Raw genomic sequence first — 15,464 nt, 5'->3', positions numbered from 1 at the left:
GTTCCTAGATAACAGAACGCAGCATGTCATTCTCAATGGAGAGAAGTCTTCCGAAGTAAGAGTGATTTCAGGTGTGCCGCAGGGGAGTGTCATAGGACCGTTGCTATTTACAATATACATAAATGGCCTTGTGGATGACATCGGAAGTTCACTGAGGCTTTTTGCAGATGGTGCTGTGGTGTATCGAGAGGTTGTAGGAATGGAAAATTGTACTGAAATGCAGGAGGATCTGCAGCGAATTGACGCATGGTGCAGGGAATGGCAATTGAATCTCAATGTAGACAAGTGTAATGTGCTGCGAATACATAGAAAGATAGATCCCTTATCATTTAGCTACAAAATAGCAGGTCAGCAACTGGAAGCAGTCAATTCCATAAATTATCTGGGAGTACGCATTAGGAGTGATTTAAAATGGAATGATCATATAAAGTTGATCGTGGGTAAAGCAGATGCCAGATTGAGATTCATTGGAAGAATCCCAAGGAAATGCAATCCGAAAACAATGGAAGTAGGTTACAGTACGCTTGTTCGCCCACTGCTTGAATACTGCTCAGCAATGTGGGATCCGTAAAAGGTAGGTTTGATGGAGGAGATAGAGAAGATCCAACGGAGAGCAGCGCGCTTCGTTACAGGATCATTTAGTAATCGCGAAAGCGTTACGGAGACGATAGATAAACTCCAGTGGAAGACTCTGCAGGAGAGACGCTCAGTAGCTCGGTACGGGCTTTTGTTGAAGTTTCGAGAACATACCTTCACCGAAGAGTCGAGCAGTATATTGCTCCCTCCTACGTATATCTCGCGAAAAGACCATGAGGATAAGATCAGAGAGATTAGAGCCCGCACAGAGACATACCGACAATCCTTCTTTCCACGAACGATACGAGACTGGAATAGAAGGGAGAACCGATAGAGGCACTCAGGGTACCCTCCGCCACACACTGTCAAGTGGCTTGCGGAGTATAGATGTAGATGTAGATGATATTTTTGCCTTTTATACATGCAAATCAAAGCTTGGAACACCTAGTCACCATGATAAACACGGTTGCCTTCACTCGAAAATTTTAGCCATCCAATTGAACTGAGTCACGCAGCAAGTGGGCTTGGTACAAAGAGACCGACATATCTGGGAGAGAATGCTCTCAACAAATATCAATTTTATTTTTGTTAATATTCAAGCGCCGAGAGTGGAGAATTTGTGCTGTTTCTCCCTGTTTTTTGTTTTTTCTTTCCTTGAAATAAGTGATATTCTCGTCCATCACGTTATCAGTAGGAATGAGCCACCACGTTTATGTGGAGCACTTCTTTAAAATAGAGAGCTGAGTAGGGAGAAGTAAAAAAATAAGTGTGATGCATTCGTGTTGTCGCTACTGTACGACTGGTCTCCGGATACTGATCGGTTGACGCTTTGCTAATTTTCGAGATATGTAAGTTTCGAAATCTGCAGTAGTACAATCTGTACTCTCAGCACCTCACTGCTTAATTTTTCTAGCACACAACTTCAGTTCTCCATTTGATTGTAGTTTTTCATTTTCTGTGGTTCAAATGGCTCTGAGTACTATGGGACTTAACATCTGAGGTCACCAGTCCCCTAGAACTTAGAACTACTTAAAGCTAACTAACCTAAGTACATCACACACATCCATGCCCGAGGCCGTAGCGGTCGCGCGGTTCCAGACTGAAGCGCCTAGAACCGCTCGACCACTCCGGCCGGCTTTTCATTTTCTCTCATTAACGTTGAATTCATGAGCTGCCCGGGTACGGATGAGTTCTTGCATGTTTTCATAAAGTCTTGCATATAATTTGATACTTCCCTGAAGTTCTGGCGTCATTAATGTGAATTTGTCCCGATTTTTTGGAGACGTTGCTCCGTGTTAACTACTTTTGTATTGCGTCCAGTAATTAGAGTAAATAAAAAGCTCTTGTACTCTGACATTACATAAATTACAAAATCTTATAAATTGTCCTACAGCTTTTTCGTTGTTAGGAGACCCAATAATAATAAACATAACCTGCTACATACCTAAGCATGTTACTCTCATTATGACAGTGTTATTGTTGTGCCCAGTGGCAAAATTCAACGACCATTCTCTTATTACTTAGTGCAGGTAATGATCATTGTACTCGTTCTTCGTTTTTGACTATAAATTTTTTCATTGAGTAGGGTGAGACGTGTCGATTTCTCCTAGAATTATAAGTTCGTTGTGCGTTTTTTCGTGACTATTTGACTACTGAGGTCATAGTATTCAGACGTAATAAGCAACACCATTGTTAGCAACGTCACAGCATAACGCACGTCAATGTTTAACTGCCCACATAAACAGCATAAATTTTCACTGTAATTATAATTAGTATTATTATTCACAGTAACACAAACAAGTGAAACTCAAGTGTATCAATAGCCCTACAAAAGTATTTACTTAAACTCATCACTGTCCTGAAGATTTCTAATTTTTTATAATCGGCACAACACTCGAACTGAATGTTCAGTTTTGACTGCTCTACGAAGCTATACTTATTTTATATCGTGATCCAATTTGTAACTGTGAATGCTGTTTCATTCCTTACAATATCCAGCGGATTCCAGGAAGTTTCAAATTTGGTGTCCTACTTCTCCTTAACCCTTTCCAGCCCAGTAGTTCCATTTTGGACCCATTTCACGTTTCAAAAATGTCTGCAATATCCACGAAAGCCCTCTGGTTTCACACGGCACCATTTCGTTATAGTGTGTAAACTAGATCACTACATAACAGTACCAACACGATACTGGACCCATTAGAAAGAAATTGCACTAGTTCAAAAAATTTTGAAATGTTTAATGTGTTGCAAGTCAAAATAATATATTTTTTTAATGCAAGATATAATTTGGGCTGGAAAGGGTTCTGGAACTGTTCTTAAAAGGATTTCATTTTAAAATTCTCGGACGCACAATTTGAGGAAAGGACGTATAGCGACACATCTGGTACACCCGGTAGAGAACAGGTGTTACGACATATATTACCTCAGCTCTTCTGTCATCTGGGGCAGAACGAGTCCAGGAGAGCTGTAGGTCAAACCACATTTCGCAGTTTTGGGGACAGGTTCTCTTCTTCCCCGAGGCGTCATTAAAAATTCGTGCTTCGCCGGTTGACCTCCTTCACAAGACATCAAGCGAGGTCTGCTACTGTGTCTGAAAGAAGCGTTTCCCGGGAAAAAGGCCACAGAAGCGAAAAGCGTAAATGTAGCCGAATTTCCGTCTTCCTCGATACAGGCAGTGCTTTAGAGAGGCTGCGGGGATTACCGGCTTTTCGCGGGTGAAAAATTTCATTCGCAGTCATAAGATCGTAGGGAACGAAACATATTAATGAGGAGAGCAGACAGAGATAAATTTTCGTGAAGCACCTCATTAGCGGACACCGTGCAGTCGCTTACAATGCGAGGTGCGAATTATCTCCACAAGCAGATAGAGAAGCGTACGTGAAAGCACGAATAGTGCAGACTGCGGCTTTTGAGGAAGAAGTGTTATAAGCTAGTTAGCTTTTTCAGGACTGCTCTGTGGCCTCATACTGCACAGTGAACAGAAACAGGTAGTGCGCCCAGCTTCGTTGACAAAGTAAAACGGAGTTACATATTTATGAAAACATACACTAATCCAACGATGCACTTTCTTTGGTGAAGGACTCATGTGTTGCGTTATAAGGATGAGAGTGTTACGTTAACGTCATGAATGTTGGTGAAGTAAGTTTACTCTCCAGCGGAGGCGAATACAACTCGTCTGCAACCATTTTCAACTAAATAAAGTGTTGGTCCATGTTTCTAACCTTCTGAGTCTGAAATACAAAATGATGTTTGAGGAGGAATATTTATCGGTGACATAAAGCTCTGCAGCAATCCAGTATAAAGACTGGGACCTGAAGGTTAACTGTCAAAAACAGAACACCATACCAATTATGTGCCAGTGCATTAACTGTACACAGGTGGGGATGAAATCACAAAGCTCAATATTTTTGCTACTGTGGATTTATTTGAGAAGAAGAGGGTAAAATCAGCTGCTGATATTAGTGAAAGAATTAGTAATGACCTGAATATCGTTAGGATTCTCAATCTTATGGCACAGGAGTGTACTGAATAGAACTAAAAGAACCACACTCAAGTCGATATTAGAGGCTGTAATCTTGTATGGAGCCGAAGTCTGGACAACTAATCGGAAACATAGTAATAAAGAGAGGGATTCGAGGTGGACTTTTGAAGAAGATCTGCAAGAAATTCAAGAAACGGAAAGGAGAGGACGAATAAAATATTCTTGAGAATGAAAGTGAAAGATGAAATACTTGTGTGTTGGATAGAAGCGAATTGTTGTGGTATGGACATAAGCGAAGAAAGGAGGAGACAAGAATATCAGTACCTGTACTGGTATGGGAAATTGAAAAAAGAAAGAGCATACGTCTATTCCAGACTAACTGGCTCTAAAGTTTTCAGCTGATAGTGGGAAGACTTGAAGAAGAAGAAGAAGAAGAAGAAGAAGAGGATATATAAGATCGAAATATCTGGCGGAAGATATTGCTATTGCTGTTTTGCAGAAGAACCTCTGTACCGAGTAAATCTCAATCAATAATAGTAGAAAGTTCTGCAGAAGATATTTCTCACAATACCTTTAGAGACTGTTTTTCCAAAATAATACTTGTGTGGAACTCTTGGGAAGTATGTTCACATACTAGAGTAACAAAAATGTAAAACACTATGTTCCAGTGTGCTGCATGTGCTAAATGACTTGTGTATGATAATTACAGAACTAGTTTTCACCCTGCAGCGGAGTAGGGGCAAATTTGAAAGTTTCTGGTGCAATAAGGTTGTATGACGGACTGGAACTCATATGGGAAACTTCAAATTGCGCGAAAAATACTCTAAACGATGAGTTATCCAATCAACACTCACTACCCATTGCCACAGATTCGCTCTCTCCAGTACCTCTCCCTTGTGTTTCAAATTTAACTAAAGCACTCCTGGATTCTCGTCCGGCTGCTAACTTTAACTGTACCAGACAATAATCAGTGCATTCTGTCAATAGTAAACACATAAAAATAACACATATTATAACGGTAGTATAAGCTAGCAGAATATAAGATCGAAGTTGTTTGTCTAGAATGGGCATTTAATTATGTCACTTAGGCATTTTAGTATCGAAATAATTAGCTTCTTTGCGTCTTTGACATCTTTCTACGAGAAACAAAACTATTATATAAGTGAGCAAATAGATAATTTTGTTTCTCTCTGTTTCCTCAGTGAGCAACGGGAGGCACTCTCCAAGTCACTGAAGTGAGCTTTGCTTATAGGTATAACACGTTTTGAAATATTCTTCCGGCTCTGTCTCTGGCAACAGTGAAGAAGATTGGACTGCAATAATTTTTCCTCATAAATGTGCCATCAACAGTGGAAATATGATTGGGTAAATTAAACACTGTTTTGTTCCATATGGCTTAGCTGACATGTCCAACTGCTCTCCATGCGTACATTAACAGAGGAGAAAATATGTAAAGGAAGTGATTTAAAGGAGCAAAACATGTCTAGTAAGGAAACGAAGTATGTCTTTTTTTTTTAATTTTGTGATGCTCGAGCTCGTGAAGACTAATGAAGACTAATCACAAAGAAAATACTGTTCTTGCAAACTGACGACACACCAATCGAAAATTTGTATATCTTGTTCCACAACATTCGAGAACGTTACAGAACACTCCAGATCTTTTGAAAGTGCTGGTAGAATAGGAGAGCACTGCAAAAATTTCTGTAACGTTCGACAACGTCGCATAACTCTCATACACGTCGCCAAACTCCCAGAGACGTCGCCAAACTCCCAGAGACATCGCCAAACTCCCAGAGACGTCGCCAAACTCCCGACGACGTCGCCAAACTCCCGACGACGTCGCCAAACTCCCGACGACGTCCCCAAACTCCCGACGACGTCGCCAAACTCCCGACGACGTCGCCAAACTCCCGACGACGTTGCGACACTTTCGACGACGTCGCGACACTTTCGACGACGTCGCGACACTTTCGACGACGTCGCGACACTTTCGACGACGCCGCGACACTTTCGACGACGCCGCAACACTTTCGACGACGTCGCGACACTTTCGACGACGTCGCGACACTTTCGACGACGTCGCGACACTTTCGACGACGTCGCGACACTTTCGACGACGTCGCGACACTTTCGACGACGTCGCGACACTTTCGACGACGTCGCGACACTTTCGACGACGTCGTGAAACTTTCGACGATGTCGTGAAACTTTCGACGATGTCGTGAAACTTTCGACGATGTCGTGAAACTTTCGAACTTTCGACGATGTCGTGAAATTTTCGACGACGTTGCGAGACTTTCGACGACATCGTAAACTTTTGAAAACATTCAAGGACATTGCAGATACCATCGAGAAAAATTCGAGAGCATTGCGAAAGATCTGTGAACATAAAAGGACCACTACGAAACTAGACAACTTTGGAACACACTGTGAGACTTCCCAGAACATTCCAGAACACTGAACAACTTTCGGGAATAGTTCTGAAATTTTGAGGTTATTTGACAGCTTTATAGAATTTATGAGAATTCGGGAAGGGTCCTGATTTTCAAAGACATTCCTTTACGGCGACGAGCGTAACATCTTAAGAATGACAATTGGTTTCGAGCGCGGCTGTAAAGGTTGCTGATAGTGAGGGGAGGTCCATTTCGACAAGTTTCCTAGTGAATGTTGTGAAGTGTGTCTACCCAATGGGCATTCACAGTCTGGTTTCTCACAAAAGACCATTGCACATGGCGCTGTATAAAGCCGCACGTCTCCGTTGGATCAAACAACACAGAAACTGGCCAGTACTTGACCACAGCCGTGCAGTGCGGTACGACGAGTTGCAGTCTCTCGTCTTTCAAATTAAGCAAGGTGTCGAGCGTAGTGATGGATCAATGAGGCGTAATGGATACAGGATGCCAGAGTGTGGTTTCATACCAGACGTGGTACTCTGATGGGTTAGGAGTATTTGTAGTGCCAACACTCGTGTCCACTCATTCAGGTCACTGCGATCATGAATGAAATCTTCCATTGCAACTATCTCAATGGCCAACAGTTGCCATTTCATCTACTTCTCCATCAAAGTATTGTGAAAATACACTCGTCTCCCGAGATAACAACGGCTGTTTTCACACGAGTGCAAGGAGAGTGCAGCGCCACAACTACTTTACGGGCAAGTCTATGAGTGTAAGGTAGCAAAGCTTTGGAGGAGCGAATGGCCGTTGGCGAGTGTCTGGTGCTGCCATTCCAATTACAGTAATAGGGTTGCTTATCCATTGCTCTTCAAAACGTGCCAGCACAGCAGAAGATATCTTCCTCGTAGCAGAGGCAAAGCTATTTCTCCACTGACGAGCCACTCAAGATGGTGACTGGGAAAAGTGTCCTGCTATCCCGTATATACAGCTGTCATTTTGTGACTGAATCATTCATTGCCTGTCAGTACTACTAGCACTTAAAGGTTACGCTGAATAATGGGACGACACGGGGGCGTCAGCAGCAGTCAGAATGGTTCAAATGGCTCTAAGCATTATGGGACTTAACATCTAAGGTCATCTATCCCCTGGACTTAGAACTACTGAAACATAACTAACCTAAGTAATCACACACATCCATGCTTGGGGCAGGATTTGAACCTGCGACTGTAGCAGCAGCGCAGTTCCGAAGCGCCTAGAACCGCTCGGCCACAGTGGCTGGTAGCAGGAGTTTGGGGGTTTCCATGCCTGCCTCCTACAATAAGTTCACCTTACGGGTTTGGTGCCACAGCTCAACAGCGCTATCTCAGGTGTACTCTGCTTGTGAGCCTGACTCGTACCAGGAGAGCAGCAGGTCAAGTCACATCAACAACATCCGCCTTCCACCGCCAATGGAGTGGGAGCCACCGTGCCTCCCTCCATCATCTGCCGGGTCGCAGCCATCGACCGACTGGCTGGCTACCATTCCAAGAACTCTGGCCATCCACCAGGCGCAGCTGACACCATGTACTTGTAGGACAGATCAGGTAACCAGCCTGTATGGCGTATACTTGGCACTGGCAGCAGCAATGGATGTTAAGGACTGTCATGTGGATGGTTATCACCTGGTCAGACACGTGGCCCCTGCCACGTGCTCAGAGGGGTCTCATCGCTACCCCACGCAGGAAGAGAGAAAAGATCTGAGTAAAATAAAGTGTTTATTTTGTTAGCCGTGGTCCCTGGTCTGCCACCAGCCTGTAACCCCGTCGCAACAATCTACCACCGAGGGAAGTGGCGCAGTGGTTAGCACAGTGGACTCGCGTTCCGGAAGACGACGGTTCAAACCAGAATCCGACCATCCTGATTTAGGTATTCCATGATTTCCCTAAATCGCTTCAGGCAAATGCCGGGATGGTTCCTCTGAAAAGGCACGGCCGACTTCCTTAGCCATCCTTCTCTAATCCGATGGGACCGATGACCTCTCTGTTTGGTCCCCTCACCCGAGTCAACCAACCAACCAACCAACCAACCAGCCAACGATCCAAATAATCCTCTACCGCCATCCATGCTGTACCAAAGCCATTCCACCACCCCTGGGATCGATTTCATTACGTTCCTATTTCCAACATATCCATACGGCCTCACTTCGACTAGCCTTCACACAGTATCAGTCCCACAGAAAATACCTCGGTCTACTGGGAGCAGCTGGTGAAATGTAGCACTGGACATCCTCACAAATAGCACCTGTACAAGATCTACCCATCAATGAGTAAAGAGGAATAATATCGGTTCAAGTGGTTCAAATGGCTCTGAGCACTATGGGACGTAACTTCTGAGGTCATCAGTCCCCCAGAAATTAGTACTTAAACCTAACTAACCTAAGGATATCACACACATCCATGCCCGAGGCAGGATTCGAACCTGCGATTGTAGCGGTCGCGTGGTTCCAGACTGTAGCGCCTAGAACCGCTCAGCCACTCCAGCCGGCTACTATCGGTAGTAGTTTGACACAGTAAATAGTACCCACTACGCTACAGTGGTTCTCTGCATCTTTCGGAACTTAGCGCATCTCGTTCTGGAAAAGGAATTTTCTTGCTTACTTTACGTTCACACAGTGCTGCCGATCAGGCCGCAGTATGCGAGGAGAGGAGTTGTTGTTCGGGTTTCTCACAGACCGGCCGGGATTAGATGCCTCGCGCCAGAGTTATTTGAATAGTTTGCTAGAGTGAATTACGTCGATTGGTAGGGGAATAGCCAGCAATCATATCGTATGCTCAAGGGAAGAACACATAATTACATACGAAATCAGTGCACGAAATTCATCATCGTTATTACTCAATAGCTCTGGGGAAACGTGTTACTTACAGTTTAATTCGTAACAGTCCATCAGTGGCAACCTTCGTTCTACATTTGGAGTAGAAAGATTAGACAAAATTATGATAACACAGTGAGAAAGACATCTTAGAACATAAATGCAGATGCTGGCGGTTCAGTCTGGAACCGTGCTGCTGCTGCTGCTACGGTCGCAGGTTCGAATCTTGCCTCTGGCAGGAATGTGTGTGATCTCCTTAGGTTAGTTAGGTTTAAGTAGTTCTAAGTTCTAGGGGACTGATGACCTCAGATGTTAAGCCCCATAGAGCATAGAGCCATTTGAACCGTTTTTGAGCCGATACCAGCCAAGCGTGCACGTTGCGCTTCAGTATTGGACCACAGATGGCACCTGTGCAATGCCTTCAGTACGTTGTAACTGTCAGCCATCGTCAGAATAGTTTTCTGCGTAGTCCTAAAAGCATTACCTCGGAGCTAAGTGAATTCGAAAGCGGGAAAATTGTTGGTGCTCGTATGGTGTGTACTTACGTAACCAAGGTGGGCCAAATGTTTACTGTAGCAAGTATAGGGAATGCGAAAATATGTCATTCACTAAGTTACGAAGTGGAAGAAAGTGTGTGTTGCATGAGCGTGACCGACGGTCACTGCAGAGGATGTGACGAAAAATACACTCCTGGAAATTGAAATAAGAACACCGTGAATTCATTGTCCCAGGAGGGGGAAACTTTATTGACACATTCCTGGGGTCAGATACATCACATGATCGCACTGACAGAACCACAGGCACATAGACAGAGGCAACAGAGCATGCACAATGTCGGCACTAGTACAGTGTATATCCACCTTTCGCAGCAATGCAGGCTGCTATTCTCCCATGGAGACGATCGTAGAGATGCTGGATGTAGTCCTGTGGAACGGCTTGCCATGCCATTTCCACCTGGCGCCTCAGTTGGACCAGCGTTCGTGCTGGACGTGCAGACCGCGTGAGACGACGCTTCATCCAGTCCCAAACATGCTCAATGGGGGACAGATCCGGAGATCTTGCTGGCCAGGGTAGTTGACTTACACCTTCTAGAGCACGTTGGGTGGCACGGGATACATGCGGACGTTGATTGTCCTGTTGGAACAGCAAGTTCCCTTGCCGGTCTAGGAATGGTAGAACGATGGGTTCGATGACGGTTTGGATGTACCGTGCACTATTAAGTGTCCCCTCGACGATCACCAGTGGTGTACGGCCAGTATAGGAGATCGCTCCCCACACCATGATGCCGGGTGTTGGCCCTGTGTGCCTTGGTCGTATGCAGTCCTGATTGTGGCGCTCACCTGCACGGCGCCAAACACGCATACGACCATCATTGGCACCAAGGCAGAAGCGACTCTCATCGCTGAAGACGACACGTCTCCATTCGTCCCTCCATTCACGCCTGTCGCGACACCACTGGAGGCGGGCTGCACGATGCTGGGGCGTGAGCGGAAGACGGCCTAACGGTGTGCGGGACCGTAGCCCAGCTTCATGGAGACGGTTGCGAATGGTCCTCGCCGATACCCCAGGAGCAACAGTGTCCCTAATTTGCTGGGAAGTGGCGGTGCGGTCCCCTACGGCACTGCGTAGGATCCTACGGTCTTGGCGTGCATCCGTGCGTCGCTGCGGTCCGGTCCCAGGTCGACGGGCACGTGCACCTTCCGCCGACCACTGGCGACAACAGCGATGTACTGTGGAGACCTCACGCCCCACGTGTTGAGCAATTCGGCGGTACGTCCACCCGGCCTCCCGCATGCCCACTATACGCCCTCGCTCAAAGTCCGTCAACTGCACATACGGTTCACGTCCACGCTGTCGCGGCATGCTACCAGTGTTAAAGACTGCGATGGAGCTCCGTATGCCACGGCAAACTGGCTGACACTGACGGCGGCGGTGCACAAATACTGCGCAGCTAGCGCCATTCGACGGCCAACACCGCGGTTCCTGGTGTGTCCGCTGTGCCGTGCGTGTGATCATTGCTTGTACAGCCCTCTCGCAGTGTCCGGAGCAAGTATGGTGGGTCTGACACACCGGTGTCAATGTGTTCTTTTTTCCATTTCCAGGAGTGTAAGAGGACGACAGCTGAAGAAATCACTACAAAATTGAATGTCGCACTTGCGTGTCGCCGCCGAAACAAAGAGAGGGGAGCTGCATAAGCAGGAAATTGCAGGGCCAGACAGAATTTCAAAACCACTCATCAGTGATGCAAATGTCCAGAACAGGAAAACGTGGTGCAGATGCCATAAAGGCTGGACTACGAGGAACGTAAGTAGTCATTTGGTCGGATGAGTCCTGTTTCACACTGTGTCCAACTACTGGCCGAGGTTACGTCCGCAACTACAGGTGTTCGGTGATGACCTGGGCAGCCATATCGTCGTATTTCACTTTCCCAACGGTTACTCTGCAAGGTCGCTTTACTGCCAAGAAATATGTTACCATTCTGGCTGATCAGGCCCATCCCATGGAATAATGTGTGTTCCGCAATGGTGATGCTGTGTTTCAAGACGACAGCGCCCCGTTTCAAACAGCCCGCATCGTCCAAGACTGGCTTTGTAAGGACAGGGATGAAATATCGCATCCCCTGACCGTCCCAGTCATCACATCGCAGTAGTGTTACTGACCATTTGTCGTTTACTTCGGAACGAAGGTTCAAATGGCTCTAAGCACTATGAGACTTAACATCTGAGGTAATCAGTCCCTTAGACTTAGAACTACTTAAACCTAACTTACCTAAGGACACCACACACATCAATGCCCGAGACAGCTATTGAACCTGCGGCCGTAACAGCCTTGTTGTTCCGGACTCATACACCTAGAAACGCTCGATCACAGCGGCCGGCCACCAGTTACAGATCAATTCAAATTAGGTTCCGTTTAGTCAAAGGTTGGCATACGAGTTTAAGTCGAATAACATTCTGTGGGTACATAGTTTGGTAATATGTAGTCTTTTTTAGAGCGGAAGACAATGTTGGGCTACATTTCATACAGAAACAACCACAGTGGGAGGTTACAACATAATTACTCTGTAACGAGCCAACGGGGTGTACTTGTCCCTTGTAATGAAGTATAGACGCCTTCAAAAATTTCTGTATCTTTCACTATTAGTACGAGCATGTTTAACCTTAAGCACTGTTAGGAAATATCGTACATGCAAAAACTCACTGAACAAAGGTTAGTGATATTTACTGTTATCATTTCAAAGCAACAAATCTAGGGAATTTTGATATTCGTAGAGTAAAGAGACACGTTTTCGTTTTAGGCAACATAGTCATGTTCATTTAGCAGTGAAGCGTAACATCTCTCGTAACCAAGCCGTAGCCATGTCAGATCGCCACAAATTGAACTATAAAAAGGGAGGACCGAGATTAATATAGTATAAAATGATAATTAAATCGAAAGCCTTAGCTGCCGACAGGTGGTGTTGACATACAGAGCTATTACAAATGATTGAAGCGATTTCATAAATTCACTGTAGCTCCATTCATTGACATATGGTCACGACACACTACAGATAAGTAGAAAAACTCAAAGTTTTGTTCGGCTGAAGCCGCACTTCAGGTTTCTGCCGCCAGAGGGCGCGAGATCGCAGTGAGACATAATGGCGACAGGAGCCGAGAAAGCGTATGTCGTGCTTGAAATGCACTCACATCAGTCAGTCATAACAGTGCAACGACACTTCAGGACGAAGTTCAACAAACATCCACCAACTGCTAACTCCATTCGGCGATGGTATGCGCAGTTTAAAGCTTCTGGATGCCTCTGTAAGGGGAAATCAACGCGTCGGCCTGCAGTGAGCGAAGAAACTGTTGAACGCGTGCGGGCAAGTTTCACGGGTAGCCCGCGGAAGTTGACGAATAAAGCAAGCAGGGAGCTAAACGTACCACAGCCGACGGTTTGGAAAATCTTACGGAAAAGGCTAAAGCAGAAGCCTTACCGTTTACAATTGCTACAAGCTCTGACACCCGATGACAAAGTCAAACGCTTTGAATTTTCGGCGCGGTTGCAACAGCTCATGGAAGAGGATGCGTTCAGTGCGAAACTTGTTTTCAGTGATGAAGCAACATTTTTTCTTAATGGTGAAGTGAACAGTCACAATGTGCGAATCTGGGCGTTAGAGAATCCTCACGCATTCGTGCAGCAAATTCGCAATTCACCAAAAGTTAACGTGTTTTGTGCAGTTATTGTAGAGCTGTGAAATCGCTTCAATCATTTGTAATAACCCTGTACATCAGTGGGGACAGCTGAAAATGTGTGCCACGACCGGGACTCGAACTCGGAATTTCTTGCTCACATGGCAGACGCTCAATGAAGCTGAGCCACCTAGTGTACAGAGGATAGGTCGACTGCAGGGACTTATCCCTTGTACGCTTCCCGTGAGACCCTCATTCCCAACTGTATACAACCTACATTCGTAGTGTTCCTAATAGACGTTTGCCCTTTCACGGGAAGCATACAATGGATAAGTCCCTGCAGTCGCCGTATCCTCTGTACACTAGGTGGCTCAGATGGATAGAGCGTCTGCCACGTAAGCAGGAGATCCCGGGTACGAGTCCCGGTCACGGTACACGTTTTCAGCTGTCCCCACTGATGCATGCCGGCCGTGGTGGCCGGGCGGTTCTACGCACTTCAGTCTGGAACCGGGCGACTGCTACGGTCACAGGTCCGAATCCTGCCTCGGGCATGGATGTGTGTGATGTCCATAGGTTAGTTAGCTTTAAGTAATTCTAAGTTCTAGGGGACTGATGACCTCAGATGTCAAGTTATAAAATAAATACATAAATAAATAAAATGAAATATTAATTATTAATTATGTATGACAGTGATTGGTTGTAATTAATATTTGCTTATCCGGAACGTGGACGTTTAATTATTTGGTATCAGACGCTTGACAATGGCTTTTTCGTGAATGCAATCTTATTCGTAGTTGACCGTGAAATAAGACTCAAATAATCGGACTTTGTATTTAAATCGTTTCCAAAGACTGCTGCGGTAGATTCGGACTCAAAATCTAAGTCCCAATATTAGAATAATTTGCCAGCCATGTCAATACGTCGTACAGAGGCGACTGTCTACTAAACATAAAAAAAGTTTACACAGCTAGTTAAATCAGATATATCCAACGAATGAGCCTACAGTTAAATAATTCTACTTACTTTCATAAATATAAATTCTTAACAGAATCGAGTGCCTAGTAAGATTGCAACTCGCAGTGTTCTTATATAACATCAAATATGGCAGTGTACCAGATAATAAAATATACGTGCTTCCCGCACCAGCTATTCTACTCGACCTACTTCTTCTTAATGAAACATAAGAGTGTCATAATTGTATTTTGTTCTATCAGCGGCATAGCGCTGCAGTTCTGTGCCATAGACTTTATTTATTTGTGAGAGATTAAATAATTAATTAAGATTTCGTGTTTCCGAGGAAACTCACGCACGGCATGCAAATGTGCCTTTGTTGTTGTTGTTGTGGTCTTCAGTCCTGAGACTGGTTTGATGCAGCTCTCCATGCTACTCTATCCTGTGCAAGCTTCATCATCTCCCAGTACCTACTGCAACCTACATCCTTCTGAATCTGCTTAGTGTATTCGTCTCTTGGTCTCCCTCTACGATTTTTACCCTCCACGCTGCCCTCCAATGCTAAATTTGTGATCCCTTGGTGCCTCAAAACATGTCCTACCAACCGATCCCTTCTTCTAGTCAAGTTGTGCCACAAACTTCTCTTCTCACCAATCCTATTCAATACCTCCTCATTAGTTACGTGATCTACCCACCTTATCTTCAGCATTCTTCTGTAGCACCACATTTCGAAAGCTTCTATTCTCTTCTTGTCCAAACTAGTTATCGTCTATGTTTCACTTTCAGAAACGACTTCCTGACACTTAAATCTATACTCGATGTTAACAAATTTCTCTTCTTCAGAAACGATTTCCTTGCCATTGCCAGTCTACATTTTATATCCTCTCTACTTCGACCATCATCAGTTATTTTACTCTCTAAATAGCAAAACTCCTTTACTACTTTAAGTGTCTCATTTCCTAATCTAATACCCTCAGCATCACCCGATTTAATTTGACTACATTCCATTATCCTCGTTTTGCTTTTGTCGATGTTCATCTTAT

This window comes from Schistocerca serialis, chromosome 12, assembly GCF_023864345.2.
Source record: "Schistocerca serialis cubense isolate TAMUIC-IGC-003099 chromosome 12, iqSchSeri2.2, whole genome shotgun sequence".
In the NCBI taxonomy this organism is placed as follows: Eukaryota; Metazoa; Arthropoda; class Insecta; order Orthoptera; family Acrididae; genus Schistocerca; species Schistocerca serialis.
The sequence above is the reverse complement of the archived record's forward strand: the minus strand, read 5'-3'. Positions refer to the sequence as shown.